At 42.8% G+C, this 23,107-nt stretch overlaps 1 protein-coding gene and 1 long non-coding RNA gene across 4 annotated transcripts in view; one reads left to right on the top strand and one right to left on the bottom strand.

Annotated features, from left to right (window-relative positions):
• SLC16A1 (solute carrier family 16 member 1) overlaps window positions 1-6,400 on the bottom strand; it is a 40,834-nt gene extending 34,434 nt beyond the window's left edge. The window contains exon 1 of one of the 2 annotated variants that reach the window (XM_081009865.1): window positions 6,276-6,400. The gene's annotated coding sequence lies outside the window, so the exon portion shown is untranslated. Of the gene's footprint in view, window positions 1-6,252 lie in introns of both variants that reach the window. The other variant, XM_081009866.1, reaches the window with a different exon arrangement.
• Window positions 6,401-6,632: 232 nt separating this feature from the next.
• Window positions 6,633-23,107, top strand: part of LOC308479339 — a 40,135-nt gene continuing 23,660 nt past the window's right edge. Inside the window, exons 1-3 of one of the 2 annotated variants that reach the window (XR_013987617.1) lie at window positions 6,633-6,748; window positions 9,354-9,456; window positions 12,412-12,573. This is a non-coding gene — a long non-coding RNA (uncharacterized lncRNA). Of the gene's footprint in view, window positions 6,749-9,353; window positions 9,457-12,411; window positions 12,574-23,107 lie in introns of those variants that run through there. The other variant, XR_013987616.1, reaches the window with a different exon arrangement.

Here is a 23,107-nt window from a genome sequence, read left to right as displayed (position 1 = left end):
TTTTTATCTCGTAGAGCCACTCAGTACAATTGTTCCCATCAGCAGCACTTGATTGAACAGGTTGGTTTTAATTAATATTGGCACATCTTAAATATTAGAAGTAAATGGAGTTAGCACTGATTAACAAAAAGCTAACCCATTCAGGCACCAGCTAGATAGATCTCCTATTCACAGAACAGCATCCCTGTAACCAGGCCTTTATTCCACACAAAAATTAGAAGTTTCTCTGCCATATTAGGACTGACTTCTAGAACAGTGTTTTACACCAGTTCAGTTTACTCTGTGATCTTTACAATTCAGCTCGGTCTATTCCGATAGCTTAAAATGGGAAAACGTAGGTAACAGCTACCAATACCTTATATAACCCAGTTGCATCATGCAAAACATGCTGTCAGTTCAGGAATTTATTTGTGCTAGGACTCACTAGACTTTCCAAATTACTCATCTAAACAAACCCTGTTCATTTAAATAAAAGACTTGAAATGCTTAGGCTTCCAGCTCCAGGAAAATTAAAAACAGTTTTGTAGATCCATTCCCCCACAGCAGAGGGATACTTTTATGCAATGTTGAATAAAGTCAGTAAATTAACGGATACTGATGTATATCCTTAAATATTTTGCGTAGAAAATGATGCAAATCAGTATAAAAACAGTATACATCCAACAGTAAAAAGGTAAAGGGACCCCTGACCATCTCACTTTACTGGCGCTCATCTCACTTTACTGGCCAAGGGAGCTTGCATACAGCTTCCGAATCATGTGGCCAGCAGAGAGTCATGTGCCAAACCAGAGCAGCATACGGAAACGGCGTTTACCTTCCCTCTGGAGCGGTACCTATTTATCTACTTGCACTTTGACATACTTTCGAACTGCTAGGTGGGCAGGAGCAGGGACCGAACAATGGGAGCTCACCCCGTCGCAGGGATTCGAACCGCTGACCTTCTGATAGGCAAGCCCTAGGCTCATTGGTTTAGACCACAGCACCACCCGCGTCCCTCCAACAGTAAAAATCTTAAAAAATTAAAAGAATAGGCATTAGGAGAACCTGCTATCCTGAATGCAAAAACATGGGTCAAACAACAAATCCAACCACTGGAAACAAATAAATAAACCAAAGCAGGTGCCTGGCCACCCAAAGCCTTGAAAACTTTTCCCTGCTTTATAGTGTGTGCTCCAAGGTTAGAAAGCAGCATGAATAATTTTCCACAGGGACGGTTTCTTACAGTATATTCTGGTGTACAAGTTATCTTGTTTGAACTGTCTTCCTGGTCCTAGTCAAAACAGCCCTGCTTCAAATTCCTTCTGCAACACTATGCTTTGAACACAGATAGTTAAGGGTACAGGCAAGTATTGCGGTGGGGGCACTCTTTATCTGTTATGACCCTACTCCTTTTATTTAATGTATGATGCCACTATACTGTGGTTTCTGCCACAGTTATGCGCAGGAGAACTATAGGATCGGGCTGCCAAAGTGTTATATAAACCCTCACTGCTGTGGGTTAGTATTCAGTTAAGTAGCTAAGATCAAAACAGCTCTGTTAAAGAAGTTAATCCACTGGCAGCTCTAGATTGCATGAGAAGCACAAGATTCATGGATAATGCTCCATAAGGAGCAGGAAGCTTTGCTTGAACAGTTCTCACTGTACAGAATATCAGAGTTTCGTTTGAATTACATTTCAAGTTGATCTACTGTAAAATTGTGAGAGTGGGAAGAAGTGAGCGGGCTTTTATTATTTTTGAATGTAATAATACAAAGAAATAATGTGGTCTATATCTCCATGATCCATCACTGTGAGCAAAAACGAGTGGATTGCATCTCTGCTTTCATTTAAACTTTCCAAAGGGTTGTTGAGAGGTCTGCATTTGGATCATAGCATAGGGGAGAGGCTTAAACCTTTCCCCTTGCATCAAACTCCTAATGAAAAATGGCAAAAGCTATTATTTTCCATATTACCCAAAACATATATATAGCCATGGATTATTATTTTGTCAAGAAAGTCTTATCAGTTATTTGCAAAAGTTTAAAAGGAGTAAAGATGTATGAACACCTCAGACCAGAGGTCCCCAAACTAAGACCTGAGGGACTCATTTATGCGGCCCGCGGCAACCCCCACCGCCCACTCTTACCGGCACTGCGCTGCGCAGCTGCCCACTTTCAGGTCGGAGGAGCACCGGAAATAGCTTGTGCGCATGCGCAAGCATTATTTGCGCATGTGCATGCGTTATTTCCAGTGCACATTGGGGTCGGAGGACGCCTGTGCACATGCGCACAAGCTATTTCCGGTGCTCCTCCGACCGGGAAGTGCGCCGGAAATAGTGTGTGCACACGCGGATGGGCACGCGTTCCCCCGCCCTCCGGCACTGACCCATGCCTCAGACCATATCTAGCTTTACTCTCATTGTCCACAGTTTACCTTCTATTGAAAGAGCTGATATCATCCCATGATCAGCCAGATCTAACTATTTCATGGTATCTTTCCCAGCCACTGCCCTTTCCCTCATTATGGAAACTTTCTACATAACAATTTTGCCAAAACATGCCTATTCACGATACACCTCACTAATGTTTTTTACTATTCATTAGGAGATGAAGGCTTGTTTAAAGTATAATTAATATGAATTAGAAGCTATAGAGTAGGAAAGAGATACTTGTTCTAGCCTTGCACAGGCTCAGACACATCCATTTCATCATAAAGTTTCCCCTGTCTTCTATTATTATGCTATTAACATGCATACAATTATGAAAATGCAGCTTTACTTTAGGAAATGTTTTCTAAAGGAAAAAAGCTGAAGCCACCAGTCTTAAAAGGAGGAAATACATATATAAAAGATAATGCGAAAAGATTAGTACCAGGGCAATGGGGGGGGGGGGGACTAGAATGAAAAGATAAGTTGCAAAGTACACAGGTGCCAACACACCCTTATTTGTTCAGAACTCAACCAGCAACACCAAGGAGAGCAAGGAACTCAGAATGTCAGGATGCAAAAAGCTATATGGTACTATGGGCTACAAGAGAAATGAAAGAGAAATAAGGAAAGTGTTTGGTAAACTGAAATAACAAGGTTGGTGGAAAAATATAGGTGATGCTGACCAGGTATGCATGCCTAGAGCCAAGGTGGTAGACTCAAGGACACACAAAACATACTACACACTCAATGCTACCTTGATTGACACTTGGCCAGCTTATGATTGCAGGATGATGCAACCAGAATGTATTTGAGAGAGTTATCTGCAACTATGAGAAACGAAATGCCTCTTGGCACATGCATATCCACAGCCAAGCTGTTACAACAGGATTGGAAATATGGGCCAGAAGTTATAAAGAATGCCTGCCTAAACCAAGGCTGTTCCTTCTCCCTTCACTGGCTTGGCACGCATTCGTCCCCAAAAGGTTGTACCTGATATGGCAAAGTGCAAAGGAGTTGTTTTGTTCCTTCTTTAACAGCCAGCTGCAAAACCAGAAGGTGAACAGCACTACTATATTCTACTTGGCAGTTCTTCTTAAAGCAACTGCAACATTTCTGAAATGTGCAGAAATAGGTGCTTAACCACCATCAACATGGCTTAATCAAATGCATGCAGAACTCAGACAGACACACATGCTGAGGCAAAGATACACTGAACAGATCACGCAGCAAAACAATGAGCAATCATCCCATTGCCTTAAACATAAAAATGAAATGGGTCTCCAGTACTGCATGTACATTACGGCCATTTGTTTTCTGTGGTATTATCATAGATATCATTTGTTGTTGTTTAGTCATTTAGTTGTGTCCGACTCTTCGTGATCCCATGGACCAGAGCACGCCCAGCACTCCTGTCTTCCACTGCCTCCCGCAGCTTGGTCAAACTCATGTTCGTAGTTTTGAGAACACTGTCCAACCATCTTGTCCTCTGTCGTCCCCTTCTCCTTGTGCCCTCAATCTTTCCCAACATCGGGGTCTTTTCTTCTCATGAGGTGGCCCAAGTATTGGAGCCTCAGCTTCAGGATCTGTCCTTCCAGTGAGCACTCAGGGCTGATTTCATTCAGAATGGATAGGTTTGATCTTCTTGCAGTCCATGAGACTCTCAAGAGTCTCCTCCAGCACCACAATTCAAAAGCATCAATTCTTCGGCGATCAGCCTTCTTTATCATAGATGCATCCATATCTCTCCAGCTTTCTAACTGCAGTCATGTTCCCATGATTGGCTGCTGTGTAATTAGAAGGTTCTCATCATCAAATTTGCAGGAAAGCAGTTACAAGCAGAGGTGACAGAATATAATAAATGTATTTAAGGTCACCCAATCACATTTGCTAGTATAAAATTTTAATAAAGTTTAATAAGTACTGAAGCTGTGAAGAAGCAAAAAAGTTTGGAAACACCTTTCTGTATCTGGAAATAGTGTGCTGCATAGCAACCAATTAATATTTTACTTAAAACTGAAGACATGAACAGCTTGAAAATGAAAAATGCAAAAGAATATATCATAATCATAACCCGATCAGCTTTCTCAGATGGCAGGAACAATGATTCAGTCCTATTGATAACTGTGCCTCCAGCTATGTAACCATCTGTAGTACTTTTCAAAAGATATAGAGACCTGAACAACTCCGTAACATAGTTTCCTGACATAGAACTGAGATTCCATATGACAATAGGTCCATACAACAAAACTCAGGTCATTCAAGAAATTGTTACCAAGGAAGGTGGTCAACAAATGCAAGAAATAACTAAAGTATTAAATAGGTGGGTAACTTTCTTTATTAAAAATTGTAAACAGAGAGGGACACAGAATTACTGGTTCCTTACTGGGAAGGTTTAACTGCTGAGCCATGCTTGTGCCTGAAGAAAACAACAGACAGTATGCCAGTTCAGCACAATTGCTTCTGTACCCAAGAATGCTTTAAGCTAACCTGATGTGTCAGCAGTCTTTAAGGTTCAAAATGTCACCAAAAGAAGGCACAGTAAACTAGGCAAATCACATTGTGAGAAAGTTGTCCTCCCCCAGTCCAAAGAGTGCCTATTTTGAAATGCTGATGAGCTCACACAAGAAACAGGCAAGGCTTTATTCCTAAAGGTTTGTCTCCTTTTCGAAAGATACAAGAGGTGATGCACTCAAGGAACAATGTTTGTTCATTTGCCACAACCAGAACTGCAAGCAGTCCCACATACCTGTTAGCATCATCTCACAAGGCAAGCTCACATCCTTGTATTTCACTGTAAGTAATCCACTGGTTCTAGACTTAAGAGTTGATTCACACATGGTTGCCATCACTTGGAGGTTGCAACATCTAGTGAAGACATCAGTGTGTGAAAGCCATCAAAGATAGAACTTTTAATTTACCACCTCACATTAAGTCCAACAAAAGTATTTGAAGTGGAGGCAGAGCACACATTGAACTACAACCAAGCAGTGAGAAATCGAGGATTGTCAGGTATAATAGGACATTTAAAGGAATATGGTAAGCCCTCTCGCACTTCTGCTGCAAATCATTTTGAGGTGAGTTGCTAGGGCTACCCAGTGTGGGCTAGATAGGCTTATCTATATTCAAAACCTGCATCTCAGCGCTGAGAGATGCACGCCTGTGCAACAGGGAAGTCAGATATCCTCTGATCTCTCAAGACGAATGCAGGCATGCAAAGCAAGCAAGCCATGCGCGCAGCTGCTCATACCCAACTCGAACCCTTGTAAGATACATAGCAGAAACATTAAAGAATCCTTCTTCGCCATGCACCCCAAACCACCACATGCTGAATTCAAACAAAGAAGCTAGCCAACCAGTCCCCTCTCCTCCCCGCCAGCCCAGCAAATCCCCAGGAATCAGGAAACAGACGAATGCAATGGCCCCTGACCCAAGCAGTCCTCACTTAAAGATAAAGCGATAAACGATCAGTAACGGGACCCCCTTCCCCATGGCCAACGTGGCAGGATGGCCGGCTACCTTGGGCCTCGGACCTCCTCGCTTTAGTGCATCCCCCGGGGCTTAAAACCCTCCCCACAGCTCTGTGCCAGCACCACCCCACCGTCGCCCCGCGCCCCTTCCACCTCGTGCCCGGCTCCCCAGGCTCGGGTCGCCCGTCCGCGCCCCCCCCCCTCCATTTCCCCGCGCTGGTGCTACTCCGGGGCTGGCGGGCAGACCGAAAAGCTGCCCCCAAGACGGCCGGCGGCCACCCCTTTCTGCCGCGCCACGTGGAGCGCCGCGGGCTCCAGGAGCCCCGAGAGGACTTTGCCTCCCGCCTCCCCAGCCGGGCAGCCGAAGCCCTCCCTACCCGTTGCACGCAGCGGCACTCACACGACGCGCTCCTGCCCTTTCCCCACGCCGCGTCTCTCGCGTCTCTCCTTCCAGACAGTCTCCAGAGCGCTACTCGCAGGCGCTCCCGCCCCCTCACGCACTATAACGGGCCGGGCGGGGAGCCTGCCTGCGGCGAGGAGGAGGAGCCGAGAGGCAAAGGGCGGGCTCTTGCGCTGGCGGGTCAGAGGGAGAGAGAGAGCGCGGCTTGACCAGCTGGCCTCCCCCACCGACTGCAAAGAGCCAGCGGCTTCTCCTTATAGGAGAGAGAGAGAGGCGCCTTTGTGTGAGAGAGGTTGCCTGAGGGAGCCTTTGTAGCGGGGGCGCCGCTCGCGAGGAGAGGCGGGGAAATATCCACCAGGGGCAAATGGAAAGTGGCGTTTCTGCACGTAGAAGCTGGCGGCGGCGTTGCCAGAAAGGAGCGGGGCTGCCTCGGGTCTCCCTGGGGCCGCCAGTGGGCTCCTCAGTCTCGCTCAGTAAGGGGTCGACACAAGGGCCCCTTATTAACTAGTATTTAAATATATATATATGGTTCTGGGGCTTCAGCAGCCCACCTAAATGTAACGTCTGTCTCACTCCCGGGGTACTTTTTATATGCTCAGAGGCAATTCCCACACACACATGCCCTGCCCACTTCATATTTTGCGGGGAGGGAGCAAAATTGGAAACGGTGCTTGTGATACGGTAAGCCGTGACTTCTTAGCCCCCCCCCCCTTCTTGGCAGCTGAAACTCAGCCAGGTTCGCCTCAGCAAATGTGCTCCTTAGAAGTTAGCACACTGTTCCGTTTGCTGCAGAGGGGCAGGTGGATCCCTGCCCTGAGGGTGTCTGAGCCTAGCACTCCGAATTGCATAGAAATTGTGACACCCTCCAGACCGGTGCCGGATTTACTTACAAGCTATAGCTCAGGGCCCCGCTCTCTTGGGGGCCCCCCAAAAGTATACTTCTTCTTAATTGAATTTCACTATTAATATACTTATTAATTGTATTTCAGTTCAACAATTACTTTGATAAAATCCATATTCTGTTATGTGCAAATGGCTTTAGATACCTATTAGGCCCATAAATTACCATGTAGCATATATTCAACACAAAAAACAGCAGCAATTTGTTGTTGACAAAGGGCCCCATTACCTTCAGTAGCTTAGGGCCTCCTCAAACCTAAATCCGGCCCTGCACACACCCTCCAGACATCTGTGCTCCCTACAATCGATGAACCTGCAGTCCTGAACTAGGGTCCCATTCAGGGCAGTGGGAGTTGCTTCTTGAACAAGCATGTTTATGGTTGGTTTTAGTCACTTACATTAAGGACGTAAAATCAGATCCAAGTCCACAGTGCCAAAGCTGGGGAAACCAGGTAAAGAATATCTACGAAAGGTGGCCTGAGAGCAGGAACAATCTCTCTGAGTGCTATTATTCCCTGTTTAGGGAAGCTTTTAATGTCTGATGTTTTATCGCTTTATTATTATTATTACAATCATCATTAATTCTATTGTGAGCCGGCCAGAGTGGCTGGGAAAACCCAGCCAGATGGGCAGGGTATAAATAATAAATTATTATTTTCTCTGAGGGAATGAAATGTTTGGAAATGATCTGTACAAGAGCAACAGCGTATTTATTTATTTACACATTCATACCCTGCTCTTTAGCTAAAAAGTCTGCCAGGTAAACTTACAAAAATCAGTAATAAGAGAGCCCCTGCCCTCAGTCTCATAATCTAAAGGACATGATGTGAGGAAAGAGGGATGGGGAGGGTAAAAGAAGAAAGCAACCCCAGACATCAATTATTAGAGTTATTACAATGCAGTTATATAATTCTGTATTGGAGATTATCCCCTCTCCAAGAAAATTCTTCACCCACCCCAGGCAGATCTGGGAGCAAAGCAGGTCCAGGCAGAAAGAGCAGAACTCCTCCTGCAGCATAGGAGCGGACACTAGACTTGATGGCGGTTGGAATCCTTACAGGAAGGAAATGGATTGAGTTGTCCTCTTCCCTCACCAATGACAGTATTGGTTCTCTAAATGATACAGTACACAACACCATAGGGGAAAGGGTAGGAACTCATATAATACATTAACATTTCATATAACATAACATTTGTGAGAAATCAAAAACGCTCCCTTTTTTCAAGCAGCCATGATGACTTAATTTGCATGCATTTTGCAGAACTGGCAAAGCTGACGGGGGAAATCCAAAACCGACGAGTAAATTTATACAATATTTGAAAGATCATTGTAAGCAATTAACAACACTAGTAGGGTTATCTGAAGATTTCTAATGAGATTTTTTTTACCTTTATTTATTTAAATTTTGAGGGATTTTGTGATAGTCTTATTAGAATTGGAAAATATATAAAATGCTGTGATATAAAGGTTAACTTTGAAAGCCAAGAGGTAGGAGGGAAGGAAGTTGATAGGCTTTCAAGAGCCAAAGAGGTAAAGTGGACAATAATGATGTGATTATATATGTTTAAATGGGAAATTAATAAAAATTATTTAAAAAACAATTTACATGCATTTTTATAAAACATTTGCAAGGTCCATATGTCACTTAAGAGAAAACATCCAGTTAAATGAGCCATCATAGGCACTTCCCAGTACAGTGTATAAAGCCTGGAAAATCAGGTATTTGTAAACGTGACCTGCTATCAAAACTTAAGAGTAGCAAGATACTGTCACTATGTAAAGACCACTTGAAATACTAAACTTTTCCCGAGTAGTAAGCACACACACTGGCAATCAGGGTGGAATGTTGTTTGCCAGTACGTGATTTCCATGTGTGCACACACTGATCAAACAATTGTCCGTACAATTGCCATATAGTGATTGTGCTTTCTCCTAACCAAAAGAGTTTTCTGTCTATGAAACCTAGACAATTAAACAGCTAAAGTATTGTGTACCAAGAAACCAAGGGTAAAACTTATTTTTGAGATGCATTACAATTCTTGTCAAAGTGCTGTTTGCCATGAGCTCTCTTAATTTGTGATTCACCTGTCATTGTACCCTGAAATTGACTAAGGCAGACCAATTTTGCCTTTCCCAGAGGATAAATGTTTAATATCTTGTCATTTGCTCCATATTAGAAAGAAATGGGGAACAAATCCAGTGACACTAAACAGATGGGAAACGGTTCTTCTGCCACATCAAAGGGAAAAATCATCCTTCTACCAGGCATGATCATTCAAGGTACGCTTCATAAATGTTAAGGCACTTAATGATGCTGAGAAATAGAAACAGAACCTTGTACATTGGACAATAACACAATTATTTTAATCCAGGGATTATAACCATTCCACTCATCCACTTTTAAAATCATATTACGTATAGACATAAAGACTGGTGGGTTGACCAAGGTTCTTTTAAACATTTATTTGAATTTTAAGTGTTTTACTCCTCAGTATTGCATCTTGTGCAGAATTTTTAAAAGATATTAATCCCAAGGCTTTACTACACTTTCCCCCCAGACCTGAGAGACTGTACTGTACTTGAAAGAAACGTTAATTGCCATTAGGTGCTGGCACAACCATTAGACATCTTTGAAAACTGTTGAAGCTGCTGCATCTTTGAGGAGGGGCAAGTAACACTCATCCCCATTTCGTCTCAACATTTCGTCCCATACACTTTGGCCATTTTGCTAGCTCTAGAAGAGCTGTTTCAATTGCTTGGTAATCATAAGGGTGAACTTTGGACAGACCTAAAAATGCTGAGGACTGAAGCACGGTGGGCCTCCTGGCCTGTGGGAAAGTAAGCTTGAGATCACTCTCATAGTTTCTATGTGTCAGCAGGTGGCCAAACTCACTGCCTCAGGGTTCTTTCATTCTAGAAGGCCAGCACACGCAGTCAAGTATGCTGATAGAGTCTCAGTGTGAGTTAGATACAGCTTGGCCAATTTTCGTCAAAAGAAATACTCCATTTTTATTGTATTATTATTGGGTGACATTCAACTAGGTTTTACTCAAAATAAACCTAATGGGAGGAATTCAGTACTGAGCTCCTCTGATTTTTGCATCAGCGCAAGCATTTCTGCTTGCCAGACAGAATTATCCCCCTTCCCCTTCTAGGCATGTGAACTAAATGGTTAGGCACCTGCTGTTCACATTTTACTTGTATTAATATACTGGTGCAGCCATGATAAACACAATGTTAAACACAAGCACATGCATCTTCAGATGGAAAGGTGCATTGAAAAGCTTTGGATGGAAAAGTGTTGTATAATTTCGCTAAAGAAAATAACTATAAATAACTATGTTTTTATTGCAGCTATTTATATACCACTTAATCACCAAAGTTGCCAAACAAAGTTTCTCAGCTACTTCACACTTTTGGGAATAATATGGTGGTGTTGGGGGTTGGAGAACCATGAAAGCTGCTCTGAGTTTGTTAGAGGAAAGATGGGATTAAAATATTGTAATTAATAAAATATAAAGCATGTCTGAAGGAGACTAAAAACAGGAATCATGTTCCTCTGAAATTATCAGCTGTTTCCTCATGCCTAGAAAGTATTGAAGAAGTTAGTTAATAACAATTTCAAACTTTTAGTTTCTCACCCCCTCATGGAAATGCTGTATCTCCTTTGTTTATAAGCGTTGACATTAAAAAGTTGTAGACTAATAATTCCTATGTCTGGAGACAGGACTTCCTTCTTGCTTTTCACTCAATGTCAGGTAGCCAAAGGAGACAGTGAAGACATGTAGGACTTCATTACATCTTTAATTTGGCAGCAGCATCTCTTCACTCCACTCCAAAAGTTTGCCCTCTTTCAAATTCAGTTCATTTTGTTTAGGGGGAAATTTGTTTATTTGTTTTTAAATTTATAAACTTACAAATTGCCCTACTAATGCTTTTGCACCAGGAGCTGAGAAATAAACTATACAATATTGCTCCAAACCCATCTCCATTGGAGATGGGGATTAGGGTGAGATTGAGATATTTTTTCATAGTGTGAGGGTTGGAGGGAAGTAGTTTGAAATTAAGAGATACTAGTTGTCAACAACCTTGTTGTACAGACTGGATTTATCTCCATATTGGCAATTGATGGGTGTAATGTAAACTCTGCATTATAATCTTCATATTTTGTATGGGAACTGGTGCATAATGGCTTGCAATTACTAGAAAAAATTCTAGTAAAGACTTGAAGAACCACCTGCTTGATATTTTTTGGCAAGATGTGCTATAGTACATCCCAGTTTTCTAATGCACAATCATGTTATTAAGATACAATTATATCTGTATCTTATAAAACTTATGTAATTTCTCCTATCTGCAGCATGTGCCTAAATCCTCTGAAACCATCACAGTCATGTAGAGAACAAATAATGCATCCAAAGCTGGCCTATCACTCACATAAAAATACCTCAGCTTTCAATAGAGCTTAAACTAATTAAATTACCTTCCACAACCCTAGCAATAATTAAATGCAGGTGTCTTGTGTCCTATTTGCATGCAGAGACATTGTGCTTTTCTGCCCAATGTTATCAAATGCAGATCCTAAACAAAACAGGATCCCAGGAGCACTTGTTACTCCTGGCTTTCCATCTCCACATATGAAACTATATTACTATATGATTTAATTAGGCACTTCTGGTGATACTTTGAGCTGATGTGTTTGTTTAGTCACCAGATGATAAAGAGATGCTATTGTAAGATGCTAATTGCAGAGTAATAAACTTCCTTGATTGTTCAGAGAACTACCAACGGAAGAAAATCATCATTGCTGATTCAAAATATACAAACTTTTTGTTGGCCGTTTGTTTGATGTTTTTATACCCTGCCCTCGTAAAATCATTACGTGAAAATCATTCATTACCTAAAAGGACCAAACATCTAATGTTGCCTCTCCCGAGTATTTCCTTAATTAAGCCAGATTAAAGCAAAGGCTTCAGGTACTTTTTTCTATTGTGTTTTCTACCTACTATCAGCTTAACAAACATTTCCTCATTGAAGAGTAAGCCAATCCTTGCTGAGATCTTATCACAGAATTGCCCTTAAGTCTCTGTATTCACATACTGATGTCTCTGGTTTTTATTTATGCCACTGCCTGTCAGGTGGACGCAAAGCAGGCTTTCCCCCCATCCCTTCACGCTGATAAGATTTAATATCTGTTGAGCATTTACTTCATAATTCAAATTTTTTGCCACATAGGTGAGGCAACTATAATATAGAATGGAAAAGAAAATATCTGTGTGAGAAACAGCAAGTTCATCCAGTTCTAAGAAAATCTTCTCTCAGGTGATCCTAATATCTGTCTTCCTGAGTAAAGAAAATCAATCAATAAAAATATTGCAAGTATTGAGCTGAAACAAACATGTTTTGTGCATATTTTTTTACCCCTTTCAAAAGGATGCATGACTGGTGGAAAGGAAATGTATCCCTACTGCCAAGACAATTTGATCAGTGCATAAAGGTAGAACTCAGCTGAATGGTCCAGGTTTCAAGTCAAAAGCCAGACAAAAGCTACTTTCTGTTTTAAAAGGAACCTTCCACAGAGAGTTAATCCTCACACAATCACCATCCATTCCTCACGTAATCACCACTCCTTATCTACTCCCCTGATAAGATTAAAAAATCTGGACTGATTGGTGGCAGTTTATAACTGGGTACCTCAGCCTGGAAGAAAGGACCACATTTTTAGGATGTATCTGTATAACAGGATTGTATTTAACCGACGGCAACACAGACAAGTGCACAGAACATAGGAAGCTTCCTTATCCCAAGCCTTATCTCAAGTCAAACTACAGGTCCAACTAGCTCAGTATACCCCACACTGACAGGCAGTGCCTTTCCAGGAGATTCAGGCAGGGGATTCAAGGACTGAACCTGAGACATTCTGAACATCAACTACCTACGTCATGGAATGCAATGCAGGCAAGTGTGTGGATTGGCAAAAGAGGGACGGATCATTCTGCAGGCCTGCTATTTACTTGTTAGATGGGCCCGCTTTATGAGTAAATAGCAAAGTTAAAGAATAAAAATCTAGGTCAGTATTTTTAGGAGGCTTGCTGTATCATACATACTAAAAACAAAATGTGCAATGCTTACAAACACAAATTTAAAACAGCAGTTAACTCTCAACTTAGATACCTCATACAGGCACCCAAGCACATTTTTCTGCTGCCACCCTGCAACAGGCCAACAAAAAAATAAAATAAATGAGTACACATGGCAGTGGCTTGATAAATCAGTCAATTCATTAGGATAAAGGCTGAGTGTCCTGTATGAGTGGGATACTGGTGGCCACACCCACTTTTGATCACACCTTCTACTTGCATGTGGTCCTAGAGCCAAAAAAATCAAATCAAAGCTGACTCTTGAATTTCTATCTCTTGAACACAGCTTTTTCTGTTTCCCAGCTTTTAATATTCTGTATATAGGATGGGAAGTCATATTATTGCTGCATGTATACTGCTACTAAGAATGATTTCAAATACACTGGTGTTGTTTCTTGTGAAACTAAGCAAGTCTGGTCCTGGCCAGCAATACCAGGAGTCAACTCTTAGGAGCCGAGGTCCCTTCGCTCCCCCCAATAAAATATTTGAGTGGGCTGCCCCCCAAAAGTTGATGGGCATTGCCATTCAAATGGTGTATGTGTGCCTCATCTTGTGATCAATTATGTGGGGTGGGACTTATCTGCCTCCCAAATATTTTATTCAAGATGACACCCCTGCCAGAATGGGAAAGTAGTTGGCAATTCTTTAACAGCACTTTCTCTATGGAAAGCTAGTTAATGGTAGTCATCACCATTGTAATAATGTATTTCTCTAAATATCGACAAAACACTAAAAAGGGAGTTCATGTATTGAACTCATGATTTTCAGTGATCCATGAGGGATCAGGCACTGTTTGGGCATCAAAGTATTATAAGCTGATCATTGTAAGCTGGCCGATATAAACAGCTTCTGTTGTTTCCAATGGGCAAATTTCCCTTAAAAATCAGAGTAAGTAAATGACAATTCACCCCATATGTGCCAATGGTGCAATTACTTTTTCCACCTCCTTTCCTGATGGCTTGCAAAGGAACTGGCACCCAGACTAAGACACAGTGATCTTGCCAGCTCCATCTTTCCCCCCACAAAAATATATTACTTGTATTCTTTTGCCTCATTTAAATGGTGGGCAGCACGTTTTGCTAGAATCTCTAATGCTGGCAGAGCTGGTGTGATAATTTCCTCCATAGGGATGCTACTGACAGTGTTCCCAAGAAGAAATACATGTGGAAAACGTGTCAGAACTGAAAATCAGTGTCCATGTTACAGCTTAAAGATCCTCAGGCAGAAGCCAGTTGCAGGTATATGGTACCCCACTCCTGGACCTTTCCTGGGAAGCCATGGATTTTTATTTCTGTCACAATAGTTTCCACAAGTATTCCTCCATGGGATTCATTCCAAGAGCACTCTTATAGGGCAGAACATTACACTGGAATTGGGTCTCAGTGTAAACTCTGGCACAGGAGTTTTGTGACTGGCTTATAGCACTGGCAGTTGGGCATTGTGCCACATATATAGCTATTCCAGCCAAGGGGCATTCCAACTTTGTCTGTGAGTAGCGGCCATGCATGAGAACAAGCAGAGGATTTTCAACTGGGAAAATCAGATCTAGCAGCTGGGAGCATGCATGATTGACAGCCAGTAACTAGCTAAGCAAATAACCAATTACTATGTGTGAGTAAGAATCATGGCTTCACTTTGGGACATTATCAGTCAGGAGATGCATCACTGATGGGAATCACCAAGGCATAGATTTTAAGCAGGCTATTGGGGTGTTTTGTCAAAATGTAATTCTCTTTAGTGCTTCCGAGAAGAGAGCCAGATTACCTGTTTATTGGGCATTCACCCCGATTTACTTGCACAAAGTTTATGCTAACTAAGTTTGGTATTGGTATGAGCTTTCGTGTGCATGCACACTTCACAGATCTGAAGAAGTGTGCATGCACACAAAAGCTCATACCAATAACAAACTTGGTTGGTCTCTAAGGTGCTAATGGAAGGAATTTTTTTATTTTGTTTCGACTACGGCAGACCAACACGGCTACTTACCTGTAACTAGTTTATGCTGTGGTTGCACTGTACCACTGGCCATCAGGACTGGCCCACCCATGAGGCAAGCTGAGGCAACATCATCAGGTGGCAGAATTCATTGGGGCAGCAGAGTCTGATACCAATCCTTCTTTCCTTCTTGTTCCTGATGTAGATCTTCCCTCACCAGTTCTTTCCTGGTGGGGAGGGAAGTACCATTTTGCCAAATTATAGGGCTGGCCCTACCCAGCCTTCTTTGAACATTTGCTCTGAAATATTTCCAAGGAGGTTATGTGACAAAGAGCATTAATTCTGCATTCATTATTGTGTGCTGTTTATACATATTTCCATACTTTTCAGTGCTTTCCCCTGTTCCTTTCCTAACCTCAAAGGTCCCTTAGAAATGGATTTCTTGCAACTAAAGCAATAGAGTGCTTTAATCCACTATAACTGTGCAAACTTGAATTCCCCAGTATGCGCTGGAACCTTTCCTGCAAAATGCTGACAGTCTGCAGACACTCTGAAAGTCTGGTTGGAGATGATAGATGTAAAATTGCATTATAACTTACCTCCCTGTAAGTTGGTATCAGGTGAGAGTGTTGCCTCTTGTGGAAAGTTAAGTGCTGTGCGGAAGAGTCCTCACACATCCTTACTTACTGTAGTTCACTTCTTCTCAGGGAGAAAAGAACTTAGCATCTCAGTTTCTGAGGGAACTATTTCAGGCAAAGGAAATCAAACAGTAGCTGTACAAGACAGTGTGTGGGTATTAATTGCACAGATCTCAAATTGCAGTTATCTAAGGTGGGGGCTCATCTTTCTTTGACTATGCTGCGTAAACCAACTCAATCATATTTCAACTGGAATTGAACAGTTCTTTAACAGAGCATGATAAGCCCATATAACGCAACAGTGTTAGTCTAGCACTGGGGAGACCTGGGTTCAAATCCCCAGGCAAACATTAACTTCACTGGGTACCTTGGAGCAATCACTTTCAGCCTAACCTACTTCACAGGTTGTTGTGAGGAGAAACTGTGTCAGAGGTGTGCCACATATGCTGCCTATACTATACAGCACTTCTACAGGAAAAAGGGAAATCAAAAGCCTGCTGCATGCTTTCCTTGATCCTCCTTCCACTGCAGTTAGGCTGTGGGGTGGGGGGCAGCCTTCTACTGTAGGCAGTAGAAAGCTTTTTTCAAGCCTAATTGTTGTACAGGGGTACTTTGTGGCGAGGATTTCCAGCTGGGGAGCAAATGGTTAATTCTTGAATCTAATTAAAATACAGTAGTGTGTCTCTGTTCTTTACTCTGTCCCTTCTGTTGCTGGCCTCTCTTGCCATATATCAGTGTATTTCATATTCTTTATCAGCTGCTTTTCCTAAACAGCAGTAATGCATAAACTCTCTTGCCATATATCAGTGTATTTCATATTCTTTATCAGCTGCTTTTCCTAAACAGCAGTAATGCATATCCCAAACTGGCTGTTACAGGGGCAGGGTGTGGGTGTGTGTCCTGTCCCCAAGGTTGTTGCCACTGAGCAAAGATGGGAGACCTCAGTCTCAGGGGCCAGATGGGGCCCTCCGGTCCTCTTTATCTGTTAGGGACCAGGAGTGAGATTCCTCTTCATCAGCTAATAGAGGCAAGGACTCCAAACCAAAGGGCATGTGGGGTCAGCCTCAGAGATGCAGCTACCAGAAGAAACAACAGCTACAGCTGTGAGTATTTTTTGCTCTATAAGACTTACTTTTTCCCTCCTAAAAAGTAAGGGGAAATGTGTGTGCATCTTATGGAGCGAATGCAGGCTACACAGCTATCACAGATGCCAGAACAGCAAGAGGGATTGCTGCTTTCACTGCGCAGCGATCCCTCTTGCTGTTCTGGCTTCTGAGATTCAGAATATTTTTTTTCTTGTTTTCCTCCTCCAAAAACTAGGTGCGTCTTGTGGTCTGGTGCGTTTTATAGAGCGAAAAATACGGTAGTTAGTACATGCAACACTACATGTTTGGATTTACTTGCCCTTTACTATCAATTGTGAGTTTATATGCTTGGACATGAAGATTTCAAGCAACCTTACTGGCCACAGGAGAGACATGGATTTTTGGTCAACAGACGAAACGCCACCAAAGAGGCAGATGCACCAATCAGAATGATGTATTGATGACCAGAATTCCAGGTTCAATTTAGGTTCTGATGATCCACCTAAGAAGCAATAAGGTAGTTTAAGTAGAAGAAATTATGACAATGTTGTGGTAGCTAGGCGGGTGGCAAGATGAGGGCCTGAAGGTATTCTTATGCCAAAACAAAAGGTCCAGAACCCATTGCTTTAATCAAATAATCATAATCTGAGGATTATCACTTTTCTGATACCTCTAATACATCAGTCTTAAAGCACAGATACATCAACCAGATGGAAGGTAGATGGTGAAATGGAAAAACCCCAATGCTGTAGACTCTAAAGTAGGCAATATTTCACAAATCTCCCAGTCTCCTGGCTTTGAGCCCAATGCAATTATAAGCAATTATTTCTAACTGTTTTTGAAGCTCAGCATGAGATACATTGGGCCTGCTTTTCCACCAGTCACAATAGGGCATTCCATTGATTTCAGCAGTAGGTAGCGAGGTATGTGATTTTCCACCCAAATCCGTAGTTATATTCATTGGCCTAAGAGGACCAATTGTACTACTACAGGTAAACTGTAGATTGCAGAGGAATGCCACTGAGCTCAACACCTATCTTGTAAAGCAGAGGTTTTCAGCCTTTTCTGGGTCCACAGCTTCCTTGACCAACTACATTCTTTCTGCGGCACCCCTGTGGGGCTCAGGAGCCCAGTTATATCACCCCTTGCCTGCAGAGCCAGCAGCCCCTCACCCCTTTTCGAACACCCTCCCTTGTGGAGTGTTCCCTTAGCCTCCTCTCTCCTCCCCTCTCCTTGGGAGTTCTCTGAGCAGCCACAGATGCTGCCCTTGGTCTCTGAGCTGCCCCCCCCCCCCCGCTCCAAAGAGAGGTGCCTCCTCACACTGCCCCACAGGAGGCAGAGAGGAGGGAGACAGAAAGCTGGAACCATTGGTGGGCTGGATGTGGGCCTGTTAACCAAAGCTGAATCCTGATAATGCAGAGGTGTTATGTGTTCCATGTTCTTGACTCAAAAGGTTGGGGAGACAGGCCTGTTCTGTGTAGGGTTGCAGTCCCCAAGAAGGAGCAGATCCATAGCATTGGCAACAGAGGAGGAGGGAGGATGCTTCTCCCTTAATTCCAACCACCAAGTTTACTGTCTCCAAACAGATTGAAACAAACCCAGTTGATATTTTGGTCTAAAATAGGCACATTTCTTTATTTGACTGGAGGGAGTAGGACAGCTTTTTCAAAACACAAATATAGCTGCTATCTTGTGCAAGAGGGACTTGGGATTTCCTGAAATGAGTTAAGTGGCCCGCAGAAGCCAGGAGAAAGCTGCACTTTCTTGCTCATTTTGGGAAATCCTGACTCCCAGAGCCACTGCATGAATAAAGATGACATGTGTGGTGGGAATAGAGCCATCAGCTCAGCATCCTGCTCCAGCAGTCCCTAGAGTGACCATGAACTTGGCAGGGCTGATGTTGCATAAAAACAGCAGAAAGAGACTTGTGAGGCTTTCTGCATCTCTGGGACACTTTCTACATGCAATATGAGAACCAATTAGCAATCCATCCAGGGCACCATCCGGATGAATAGTGAACCAAATCAGTTAGCAACTGCAGAACAGCAAAAGGAATACAGTACATTTCCAGTTTTCAACAAGTTTGTAGAAGCCACTTCTTCCCTATAGCAATCTACACAATATACAAAAGTTCTCTTTTTACAAGACAGGCTAATTTTAAAAATACCCTTTCAAATCAGCAAGCGTTAGTGGCAGGTCAAGCAACTTCTGTGCTGTCAAAATAAGGAAATATGAAATTCCTCAGTTGGCTATTTGGAAGGTAATTTTAGAATGTTTTGATGGATACTAATCCTGTGTGTCACTCTAGCATCACCCAGTGTCTCCTAACCTGATCACAAGACACTCAGAAGTGTAGCCTTTGTCCTCTTCATGCTGTCAGGAACTGACAATCCAAAACTTCTAGAGGCATGAGGTTGCCAGATACTGTTGGTTCTGTTTGTCAGCTCTCTGGGGCATAAGCACAGTCTTTGATCAATGCTCTTTGATCAGACATCTTAACATTGATAAATGCTTTCTCTCCTGTTGCCCACTGCTTTAGCTTCTCATATGCTGTTTAGATATCCTTCAGGGAGAAAGCTGTGTAGAGAGCCCAAATGTGTCAGTATAATTCCAAAGGCAAGGGTCCAGAAGGGGTTTAACAGAACCAGATAGAGCTTCCAGGAAGCGGGTGTTAGCATGCCAGTGGCAAGTACCTTCCAAAGATATAACATCACAGAGATGGAAGGCACTTCAAAGGCCATCTAGTCTGCTCCCCTATCAATGCAGGAAATCCACTGCCCGGTGACTCTTCAGCCTCTACATGTGATACTGACATGCTACCACAGTACATGGTGGAGTGTAGTTCCAACATTAGGAACGTAAGAAGCTGCATAACACCCAAGTCTCAACATTCTCCATCTTGCTGAGTACTGTCTCTGCACTGATGGGGAATGGGTTTCCTGGGTTTCAAACTGGGGCATCTTCCAGCCATATTTGAAGATGCAGGGGATCCAGCCTGGTACCTTCTGTATGGCAAGCATGTTTTCTACTTCTGAGCTGCAACCTTTCCCTATTACATAGCAAACTGCCTTATACCAAGTCAGACCATATGTCCATGTAGCTCAATATTTTCTACACTTATTGTAAGTGGCTACCCAGGTAGGCATTTTCCCCAGCCCTATCTGGAGAAATCAGGGGTTCAGCCTAAGACCTTCTACATGCAAAGTGTGTGCTTGACCACTGAGCTATGGCCCTTGTCTATTATTCCTTGTATTCTGTTCTGGTTTATTGATATACCATGTTTTGGCCAAAAGGCACCCAAAGCAGCAGATAGAGAGGGGTAATGGATACCTGGGTGCTAAAAAAGACACACACATGACCAAAGATGGACACAAGTGGTTCCTAAACCTGATATTTGGTAAAGGTGCAGAGGACATTAGCAATTTAGCATCCCAAAGGTGGCTTGTCATATAGTTCTTTTTTCTTTTAAAGAAATCTTTTTATTGAAAGATTTTCATGGATAACAACAGTACATACAATGTCTCTGTTTTCAATTCATAGAGTCCTTTCTACAGGTTGATTACATTCAGTGTGAGACATTGCTGTCATAGACATTGTGAGGTTACGGGGGAGAGAATGGAGGAGTAGGGGGGAGAAAGAAGGGTGAGTAATGATCTTTCATACTTTTGCTTAGTGTATGTGTAGGGTCACGAGGATAGGTTCTTTATTTGTCTATTTGTTTGCTTTTGTTGGCGATGCAAGAGGTTGGAGAGCCCAGAGCATGGTTGGTTGCATTCAGTTGATTGCAATGAGTTTTCTTTGTGTGAGAGAGGGGGTGGGGGTTGTTGGGTCAAATTACAGTAGCTATATTGATTTGTATGCTGCTGGGGGTTTTATGTTGTTGCATTGTTGGGCTGTTGTGAGCCAGTGTGGTGTAGTGGTTAAGAGCGGTAGTCTCGTAATCTGGTGAACCAGGTTCGCGTCTCCGCTCCTCCACATGCAGCTGCTGGGTGACCTTGGGCCAGTTCTCTGAAGTCTCTCAGCCCCACTCACCTCACAGAGTGTTTGTTGTGGGGGATGAAGGGAAAGGAGAACGTTAGCCACTTTGAGACTCCTTCGGATAGTGATAAAGCGGGGTATCAAATCCAAACTCTTCTGTATACCTTGTCATATAGTTGTGAGCATGATCCTGAGAGAACAATCCTATGCACACTTAACTGTGGTCATGATCCATTAAACACAAAGGGGCTGGCATCTTCAAAGCTTTAATTATCTCTTACTACCACCTTTATAAGACACCCCGCCCCTGCCATTTCCATTCTTGTGAAATAATTTATCCACACTGCTGTTTCATCTACTCACATCACACAGATTTAATAGGGCTAATTCATGGACGATTATGACTTTCTTGCAGCTCCAGGATTTAATCCAGTAACAAATTTATTAAATGTGTATCATCATAGCTAATCTATTACTCGTCTATCAAGGTCACAAGTTGAGTTCACAGCAGAGATCAGACTAAAAAGAAAAGATTCATTATTGCACCACCCACCCAACCATTAGCGTTCCAGCTTGTTACACAACATTTTAAATCCAGATAGGGAATCTAGATTAAACCTTCTAATCTCTGTGACATGCCAAAATTCTGTTTTTCTTCCAATATCCAGCAAATACAGATATCAAGCAAATTCCACTAACAAAAAAGTATGCCAGCATCTGTCATCAGTCAACCACATTATGAATACTATGTTTCAGAAGGAACACTGGCTTCTGCCTCAAAACTAGCCAAAGAGAGACATTCTTCTGGCAGCGCTCTGGATCTGCACTGGCAGGATTGTCACCAGGCAGTTGGCAACTTATTTTACAGGCCCTGCCTGATTCTAGTTCTCTCCCTTCTCCCCACGACCCATGCGAAAACAAGCAGCCAACCCAAGGCATTTTGCTGCCTGAGACAAAGAACAAGATGGTGACACACACAAACCAAATTCCAGGTACAGAAACTGGCAGCTGAATTTTCTTTCCATCCCGGGAACACCTATGAGCAACAGGTTAGTTTCTGCCACTTGAGCCTACTGCCTCACTTTGCCTAATGGTTGGGCTGGTCTCTGTAAGATGACAGTAAAGTGAGAGGAGTCTGCCGGAATGTACTTTTCTTCCAGCAGGAGGCACTGTACTATATAAATTATACTACTCTGTAGAGCCAGCCCCATCAGTGTCTCACTGATATTCCACTTTAATTTGTTGTTCTGGACATCAAACTAAGTATTAAACTTAAATTAATCCACTGCAACATAATAGCCTGCATACAAACGGTGCAAACACATCTTAATCCACATAATACTTCGATGCTTCTTGCAAACAATTCCTAAAGCGGCTTACTGTTGCCCACACCCTGAGCACCTTTCTATTTAACAGGCTCCACACACCAAGCAGCTTTCTATTACACCATATGGTGCTAAATGGCTGATGACCTTCAGCAGCTGTCGAGAGAAAGCCACCTCTAGTTTCAACCTTAGTTTTACCGTCTGCTGTAAAGGAGAAGGAAACAAACACAACAGGAATTCAGTTCATCAGACTCTTGCAATCTGCCTGCCTGCCTTTATCTTCAACCTTGGTTTTCTAGAATCTTGCAAAGTTCCATCTTTCTCCCTTCAGGTGAAGAATGCAAGTAAATTAGGTACTCCATCTACGGCTTTCTTGCAGTTGCATCAGTGGGAAATCTGAGCTTGATCCAATGGCCACCAGGACACTATGAGGATGTTTCTTTGCCTCAAAGGAGAAAGAGAAGGTACACTGGAAAGACCCCCACCAAGCGTGTCACCATTTCCCTCTTTACATCCCTCCATTAACTGAAGGATGATTGTCTGCAGCAGGGAGCTTCCTCTACTTGTAAAAGCTCCCTGCATTGGTTCTTGATCATATACAGAGGCTCCCTACAGAAGACAGCCCTGTAACACCTGGAGGAGTACAAACAAGAGGTAAGTGGCACATGGAGGCAGGCAGGGTTTGGCAATGCACTCTTGGTCTCCCTAACAATTGCCTGAGAAGCAAAAGCATCCACATAGTGTTTAAATCTAATAGGATTCTTGCTTTTGGGACTGAAATCAACTTCTCAGGCTGTGTGCCACACTGAATGGTAGAGGTGAGGTGAGGA

This window comes from Podarcis pityusensis (genome assembly GCF_964106645.2).
Source record: "Podarcis pityusensis genome assembly, chromosome: 6".
Taxonomy (NCBI): domain Eukaryota; kingdom Metazoa; phylum Chordata; class Lepidosauria; order Squamata; family Lacertidae; genus Podarcis; species Podarcis pityusensis.
The sequence above is the reverse complement of the archived record's forward strand: the minus strand, read 5'-3'. Positions and strand labels throughout refer to the sequence as shown.